This window comes from Urocitellus parryii, chromosome 1 (assembly GCF_045843805.1).
Source record: "Urocitellus parryii isolate mUroPar1 chromosome 1, mUroPar1.hap1, whole genome shotgun sequence".
Classification (NCBI taxonomy): domain Eukaryota; kingdom Metazoa; phylum Chordata; class Mammalia; order Rodentia; family Sciuridae; genus Urocitellus; species Urocitellus parryii.
In genome coordinates, this window is record NC_135531.1 from 197,943,045 (window position 1) to 197,952,572 (window position 9,528).

Here is a 9,528-nt window from a genome sequence, read left to right on the forward strand (position 1 = left end):
CACTCTCTGCTAAACCCAGGCATTCTCTGTAACCACACTTTCCCAGTTGATACCTGCTCAAATTAGAAAACAGGTCTCAATCACAAGCTACACCCATGCCTAATTTCTCACAAGCTATGTTTATAGAAATTATAGTTTCACCATGAATTCAATAAGCATTTAGATTCATAGAAAGGATTGAATTTAAAATATAATTTAAGATCAGAAAAAGCCCAAACCATTCAATGTATGTATGCATCTATTCTCATCACATAAAGACAAACTCAGGTCATGTAAAAAAAAAAAAAAAAGAAGAAAGAAAAATATGATAAAGCAAAAGGAGTATTTAAAAAAATTTGAAATCAGAATAAGACAAAATAAAATAAACAAGTTACTAATGTTGGCACTCAATTGTTCAGCTGTCTAGGCTTGCCAATTGATTGCTCACAGGAAAATCAGCATGGAGGATGTTGCTTGGGGCTGATATTGCCTCATCAAGTAGGACCAAGTCAGCAATATCTAATTTTTGCACCAGAAGAAACAGTCAAAATAATGTGTGCACTGAATATTTTACAGAACTAAAGAGTCTGAATAGAAGTGCACAACTTAGCAAGTTCAACTCATCCCATCAAGTGCCAGCTCTACACTAACCCTCAAAGAGCTGCCCATAAGCACGTATGTTATTTTTCCAATTTAATTTTCTCTGTGCACATCAAAAAGTCATACATACCAAATTTCATCAAGAATTTGATATAAGGAGGCTGATTCATAGTGGGATAGGGAGTGAGACCATGGGAGGAATAGACAAACTCTAGATAGGGCAGAGGGGTTGGAGGGGAAGGGAGGGGGCAAGGAGTAATTAATGATGGTGGAATGTGATGATCATTACTATCCAAAGTATATGTATGAATACACGAATTGGTGTGAATATACTATGTATACAACTAGAGATATAAAAAATTGTGCTCTCTCTATATAATAAGAATTGTAATGCCTTCTGCTGTCATACATAAATTTTAAAAATTACATAAAAAAGAATTTGGATTGACTGCTTTTGAAGGTAGAAAAAATGTATTACAAAGAAACTTATATCTGCTTAAAATATACAGACTTGTTTGGTAAATATGGTTAAATAATTTATCTTGTCCAATATTCACTAGGATATCCAAAATAAACCTGCACACATTTAAAAACGTCTCCAAAAATAACATTTTTTTTTGTACATTGAAAAAGAATCATACACAGATGCACACACTCATGTACATGTACATGAATGTGAATGACTGACAGTGATCACAATGATGAGGAGGGATTTCATATGGTATTTCTAAATCTTGTTGGGCTCAAATATTACACATTCTATTTAGTCTCAAACTAAGCAATGCAAACATGGCAGATACGGGCATCTGAGGTTAAGCTTTAACTTGATCTGTTTGATTTCTCCCTTTCATTTCCATATGACACAAGTTCTATTCATTTTCTTCTGAAATTTTTCTAATCTGTCTTTTGTCTGGTTCAAACAAAACTTTGAAATGTTATGTACACCCTCTATTGCCTCCAGCATTTCCTTCTGGCTCCCTCAAAGTTTTCCAGGAAGTGATGGAGCCAGCTGTTAGCCATGGTCTCCTCCTTCTAAAGGATGTTCCCATGGGCTGTGAACACAGAGCTAAGAGACATTATAATACCATGAAAATATTTCTGTCATCTTTGAGAATAGTTTAAAGTCATTGAAGTCAAGTCTCTGCCTCCTGGGCTGAAAAACCAGATTTAATCTTGGTTTAAGGTGGTAAATTATCCTGATTAAAAGTCAATGATCAATCTGACACTTTGTTAATTGTAGAAGATTAATTATACCAGGAAAAATATGAAAATGAGAATGAAACCAATCCAGTTTCACATGGGATAGATGATGTATTCTTCATATTAAAATGCTTCACAGGATATGTTATCTTTGTCCACCTGTCAGACCATATACGGAAGCTTCCTGCATCTAAGGGCAATGAGAAAAACGACAGGCATCATCACATAAAAAATATCAGCAGGAAGTACATTTGTTGTGGCAGCAAGTGTTACATCCTTATTATCAGGAGATATTACCTGCATGTCATCACTATAAAGCCCTTTCCATTTGCCATAATTTGTTACAAAATAAAGGGGTTTGTGATAACAACAACCAGGTGAGCACAGCGTGGAAGATGTGCAACCCTGTCATTCCAAAATGAAAATAATTTATTGCTTTACAGTCGTCTATTCAAATAATGACTGAAGCCCACTGTCCGACTACATTATTATCAGGCCACAGCCTTCTGCACAGAAATATGTTAGCCAAATTCTTCCATCACTACAATGCATGCTCATGATTTATGAGAGCTGAATGAATTGCTCAAAGAGAATAACCTTCTCAAAAATATTGATGCTAAATAGAAACCAAAATTATTTGATGTTAATACACACGGAGGTGGCATCTGATTTCTTTCTTTGAAATCTAAACAGACAAACTAATAAGAAGCTTTCATCTAGCTTTAATTGAGACTGCTTGTATGCTGACGAAATCTGCTAGTTAAATCACAGCTGTAATGAAGATTTAGCATGGAAAATCTGTCTTCTCCCAAACATAACAATTTCTAAGAATCAAAAGTGCCCTGTCATGTGGCATATGCTGTGGTAAATACCTTTTCTTACACTCAAAAGAAAAGTAAATAGACTACTTAAATAAACTCCAGGCAATCGGAATCATACACCTGCCTCTTTGCCTACTTTTTCGTTAGAAGAAATTGCCAAGTTTATAAATGAGAGTTGAGCATGCAGTGCTCACTACAAACACTGTCAGCCTCTGGGATTCAGGTGAGAACTAGCTTTTGAAATATTTCCAATTACAACACTTCTTTACAGGTATAAATTGGATTGTCTCCACACCTCTGGAAAATACAGGTAAATGGTTACTTTGTAGACCTAAGCTTCATTAAGTTTATTTTCTCTGCCCTTTCTTATTCTCACATTCTTTTGTTTTTGTTCTTGGAAAATCACAAATAAAAGGAATAGAAAAGAAGAATTTCTTTTTGATGATAAAAATACAGAATCATACAAAATATGACATTGCACCTCAGTAATGGATTTTATTTCCAAGAACACTTTAGCTTTGCCCTGATACACTGCTTGTATTTGGCCACCCCCTGAGTTTTCATTGACAACTCCCTGCATTTTAAGTGAAATCTCTACCCCCTGCTGGGGCAGTATTGTACTGACTGTGCTGTCAAATGTCTTACTGGTTCCAGAGATACAAAGTACAATCTGGGATATCTCTGTGATAATACCTGAGCATATGAACACGCTCCCTGGAATTACATGGGGCAATTTGTGGGACATATAGTTTGCTGTCTCAAGTGCCAGAATATTTTTTTTTGTGTGTGTGTGTGTGTGTGTGTGTGGTTTATATCTGGGATTGACTGATTTAGTTCAACTCCAAATGATATGGAGAATCATGTGTTATTAAAATGGTGCTTCAAATTCTTATCCTTTCCGTCAAGAAAAAGTAGCCAATAAGCTGTATGGACTATTCACAAGTCAAATAAATAAAATTAACTGGAAACAAGGGATGTAATCATTCAACTGAAAAGATGAAAATAGCCCTTGAAGCAGTGCCTATTTACAAATTATCATCTAACTTCCAAGTATGTGTCTGACTCATTTTTGTGGTATACAAAAGAACATCAGCAATGTTATTATTCTTATATGCCAGTATATGTTCCTCAAGAGTTTTTTTTTTTCTTGGAAAAATGAATATTTTTCTAAATCAGTCCTACCTTTAAATACTAGTAAGGGCATGCCATATTCTCAGCTTTTTCTTGAATTTAAAACTGTACAGCAATTTTGGGCTTACCTGTATATTCAAAAGTGATCATTTCCATTTCTTTTAATGGCCTCTGCTAAATCATTCCCTGAGACTGAATCATCTTGCAAGTTAAAGACTCCTAATTTTATATTTTCTACATATTAATATACTGAGTACATACGTAAATAAATTATTATAATAAATATAACTAAAGTCCATTGAGTTATTGCATTGAACCTGAATATCTAAAAATAACCCTTGTCAATAATCCTTTCCAAGAATTCTTCTCAATTTGAATTTGAGTGCTCCATCTGTTCCATGCTGAGAATGTAACAGGTCCAAAAATTAGACTAATTTTCCCCTAGTGTGTGGAGACAATGAGAGAGAAGTTGGTGGAGCTATAGAAGTATGCTTTTGGCTGTTCTCTTCTGTCTGTGTATTTGTCTGAGGTTACACCCTGAGAAGGTGTATTGATGGTCAGGAGTCCAATGAGTGGGGCAACCCCTACAGTGTTCCTTGAAATATAGTACTGTAGCTTTATTCATACAGTCAGCACACAGATATTGGAGGAGCTACTTCTGTGTGACCTACTCATCATGAAAATTCAAGAAGGAGTTTCTTTTCTTTCTTCTCTCACGCTGCAGAAGAATGTGTAAGACACTGTACCAATAGTCAGGCACCAGCCCCTAAAAAGTGTTAGAGAGCTAACTCAATTCCCCAGTGAAGGAAAAGAATAGAGAAATCAAGGGCTGAGCATATAGCTCAGTTGGTAGAGTGTTTACCTTGTAGGCACAAGGCCCTGGGTTCAATCCCCAGTACCACAAAAAAAAAAAAAATACAGAAAATGAATCATTTCAGAAGAGAAAGCTCCCTACATTATTAGGATGAGAAAAACATAACTGAGTTTATAATATGCTACAAAATTTGATGGTATTATCTATTCAAACAAATAAATAAGAATAGCCCTTAGAGGATAACTAATTTTAAGTGACAGTATGGATGGAAAGTATGAACATTTTTTATGGATATTTTTAGGTATCTAATGTATGTATTTACATTGCTCTTATTATATATTCATTGTCTATAACATTTATTCTAAATTGATACTTTGATTATTGCTTCTTCTTTATAACATATTATAAATCATAGATTTATGTATAGTAAATTTCAGGACCTATAATTGATCAAATCAGACCAAGCCAAATGACTTGCTGAATCACCTCAAGAATTTTGCCATTTTAATAGAATAATATTGACAATAAAAAGGGGAAATAACTTTGCATATAATAAATTCATGGAATCATTTTTGGATGTTCAAAATAAGTATTTATTAAATTTATAAGGCAGCGGGAAGAATGGAAGTTGTCCTCAAATTTACAGATATGTCTTTATTCTAACATGACACAAATATAACATATTAAGTAACCATAACAGTCTTAAAGATTCAAACATTTTTCTGTAGATTTGAAATATCAATAATCTGGCCTTGAACAAGACACGGGTGTACACACCCAGGACAGTTTCAAAGAAAGGGTGACATTAAATATTTACCTTCATGTTTGTAGAAAATAGAACATTAAATGTATAAGAATGGACTGTATTTTACAGCTTTATAACAAACTCACTTTTAGTAATAAGCATTAAATAAATGGAATATTAATAATGCCATAAAAGAAACAGACAATAAAATTCACCTACTGATTTTTATATAATCAAATAATTATAAAAACAAACGTAAAATAAATATTATGGTACAAAAGTAATAATTAACATTTGATTAAAATTAATATATTTTAAAAGAAAAATACATTTATTAAAAATAGCAACAGCACTGGAATTTCTCTATAGCCTTAACTTTTGTAAATTTATCAATACTTCACATATTCATGTTCAATGGACAGAAAACAGTTTCCAATCTATGTTTACCAATACTTTTTTAATAATTTAATTTATAAAGCTTTTTTTTTTTTTTTTTTACCTGAAGCAACACATACACACTGAGTTAGAAAACTCTAAAGCATGAATATAAGTTTGGGAGAGATGAGTATAAATCCATCAGACAATAAAACCCAGATTACAATACTGTGCTTGATTTGATTTCTTCAATATCTATTCCTGTGGTTTTCAAATTTTAAACACAATCTGCAAGCAGTCATAGAGAAGAGTAAAATTAAGGAAACCTAAATTCTTTTCCTTCATCTAGACAAATCCTCTGTTGTCACTGCTTACTTTACACCTGCTGTTTAAAGCAGGAATATGTGACACCATGTAGCATATTCAAACTGTGCCTGGAGGGAGCTGGAATGACTGAGCTGGTATGAATTTACTCTCCAAAGGAACAAGTATAGCTGTGTCCTGCTGGTAGCTGGGTGTTCTCCATATTAACTTCCATATACATTAAGACATTTATTAACAGATACAGCATACAAATGGGCTAGTTTGAAGCTTACACTTACATCCTTAAAACTGCAATAACCATAGCAATTGTTTAAAAATTGGGCAGGATTATTTTTTTCTAGAAATATATCTCATCACTGACAGTTTAGGATTTCTAGCTCAAATTGATAATAAAGGACAGACTGGCTTTAGCTAGCTCTATTATTTTTCTTAATTCCCTACAGACCATTCCTTCTCTTGTTGCATGCTCTGGGGTGCTGCCTGTTCCCACCTCCCTACTCTTCGTATACTACTAGTGTTTATTATTCTTCAATAATTGACAGTGGTAACTAGGTGGCAAGAGATGGGGAAAATCTCTGAATCATAATAATGTGTAAATCACTTTTTACTACTTTAATAACACATTTTAAAGTAAAATCAAAGAGTCTTACAGACACTCTTTAATGAATCCTCAAACATCCCTATCAGTAAGATTTGGAACTTGGCTATACTGAATCCATATTATGGATTAGTGGAGAAGTATTATAGGAAGGTAAAGCATGTTTTCTATGCCACACAACAAGCCACTGTCAAATCTGTATTGGATTCTGGGCTTCCAGCTCTGAAATCTATATCTCACTATAGCTCTCTCCACCTCATGAAATTCTACTATTTTAAATAGTGAAATTTTGTCCCTAAAATGTCCCTCCATGAATAAAATATTCATGAAAACTAATTATTGCTGTCCTCTTTAGTGTAAAGAAAATTAGATCATACCAACAAGAAAAGGCAATTAATATTTCAGTATCTGGCAGGTTGTAAATGAAGATGGAATTTTTTTAAAAAATGCCAGGAATAATTAATCTACAGAGCTACAGTCAGTCCAACAATTAAATTTACTGAGCATTAACTATGTGCTAGACAGTACCAAAGGCACTAGTAAAACAGAATTGAATGAGAAAAATAGAGTTCTTGCCTTCAAACAGTTTGCAAATTTGGGGGAGGGAGAGGCAGAAAACACATGCAAAAAATGTGACAAATTAATAAGTTGAATAATTTTAATCACTAAACAGTATTATGGACAGAAATAATATGGTAGTTTTGTGTAGATGTAATTGATGGACTGAAATGATTAATGCTTGCTTAGGGTGATCAGAGAGTTATGTTTGACGGTTGTCATAAAAGGTGAATAGGGGCAGCCATGAAAACATCTGGGGAATAAACGTTCTCAGCACAAATAAGCAGGCAACTTGGGATATATGCCACACAACAAGAAGGATAAATCAAAGATATGATAGTGGATCCAAAAGCAAGACAAATAAAATCTTATATGAGGTTTGGATTTTGTGCTAAGTGAAATAAAACAAAATTTGGAAGTTTTGTTTTATTTTTTGAATTATGGTTTTAAAAAAATTGTGACAACAGTGTAGATCATGGGCTGTGGATGATTAAGAGAGAAGACAGGGACAGCAGTTAGGAACCTGCTTATGAAGACCAGATAAGTCATATTGGTGGCATGGTCCTCAAATTCCACAGTGGTGACATTAAGATTTGATCAGACAAAGGGTGTATTTTAGAAATTCTGTCATCAGAACTTACTGATAGTAAGAATGTAGGGCAAGAAGGGATGAAAGAATCAAGAATGTACCTTGATTTTCTGCAGAGCTTCTCTCTGGTTGTCTCTTTTTCTAAAATGAAAAAGGGTTATGAATGCTTGGGAGTCTACTCTTCATGCAAGTGAAAATCTCAGTGAGGTAGTGGATATCGAGTCTGTCTTTAAGGGAAGGGGTTCAGGCTTCACATCTAAATTTGAAAATCAATAATGCATGGCATCTAAAGTATCAACTAAATGACTTCATCTGTGGAAAGAAAGAAGCAAAGGACAAGATGATTTTCTTGAACACTGAAAATCTTTTTTTTTTTTAAAGAGAGAGAGAAATGAGAGAGAGACAGAGAGAGAGAATTTTTTAATATTTAGTTTTTAGTTATCAGCTGACACAACATCTTTGTTGGTATGTGGTGCTGAGGATCGAACCCGGGCCGCACGCATGCCAGGCGAGCGTGCCACCGCTTGAGCCACATCCCCAGCCCAAACACTGAAAATCTTCAACGTATTCTAGCAAAGCTTAAAGAAACTAAAAACAGACTGCCCAAAACATGGGCAAAAACCCAGATTAGTATCATGTCATGTAACCTCAGAAATAAGACTTTTCAAAATAGAAGGGTCATCTTTGTATAATAAATATAATTATTAAATAATTTTTATTGACACAATATTTGAACACATTTATAAGATACAATGTGATGTTTTGACTTGAATATTTTGATATATATTTATCTATTCAAGTAGATATCAAGCATAACCATCACATTAAATATTGATAATTTTTACTGTAAATATTTTCAAAATCTCTTTATGCTGCTTCTTCTCCTTTCTCTTCTATGTCTTCTTCTTCTATGCTGGAGGTTGAATTCAGAAGCTTGTGCATCACAGCATACACTACCACTGAGCTATAGCCAATTGCTAACAATTTTGAGATATATAATGCACCATCGTTAACTATATTCATGCTACTGTACCATAAACTATCAGATCTGATTCCTTCTGTGTGAGGAAAGAACCAACACAACGGAAGAAAAATCTTTGCTAAGTACTATTCTGACAGGATTAATAACTAGAATAAAGAATTTAAAAAACTTTACTCTCCCAAAAAATCAAATGACCCAATTAATAAATGGGCAAATAAATTAAACAGAGAATGCTCAAAAGAAGAAATTCAGATGGCCAATGAATATATTTCTTTAAAAAGTTCAACATCATTAGCAATTAGGGAAATGCAAATCAAAACTACACTAAAATTTTATCTCACACCAGTAAGAATGGCAGTCATCAAGAATACAAATCATAATAAATGCTGGAAAAGATATGGAGAAAAAGGAACACTACACTGTTGGTGGAAATGTAAATTAATACAACCACTATGGAAATCAGTATGGAATTTCCTGAAAACACTAGGAATATAAGTATGAGATGATCCAGCTTTACCACTACTCAGTATTTATCCTGAAGAATTAAAGCCATCATACTACAGTGATACATGCATATCCATGTTTATAGTAGCTCAATTCACAACAGCCAAACTATAGAACCAATGCAGGTGTCCATCAATAGATGAAAAGATAAAAAAATATATACACAATGAAGTTTTATTCAGTAGAAAATAAAATTATGTCATTTACAGGAAAATGGATGGAACTAGAGATCGTTTTGTTAAGCAAAATGAGTCAAACTCAGAAGGTTAAGGGTTCAGTGTTTTCTCTCTTGTATGTGGAAGCTAGAG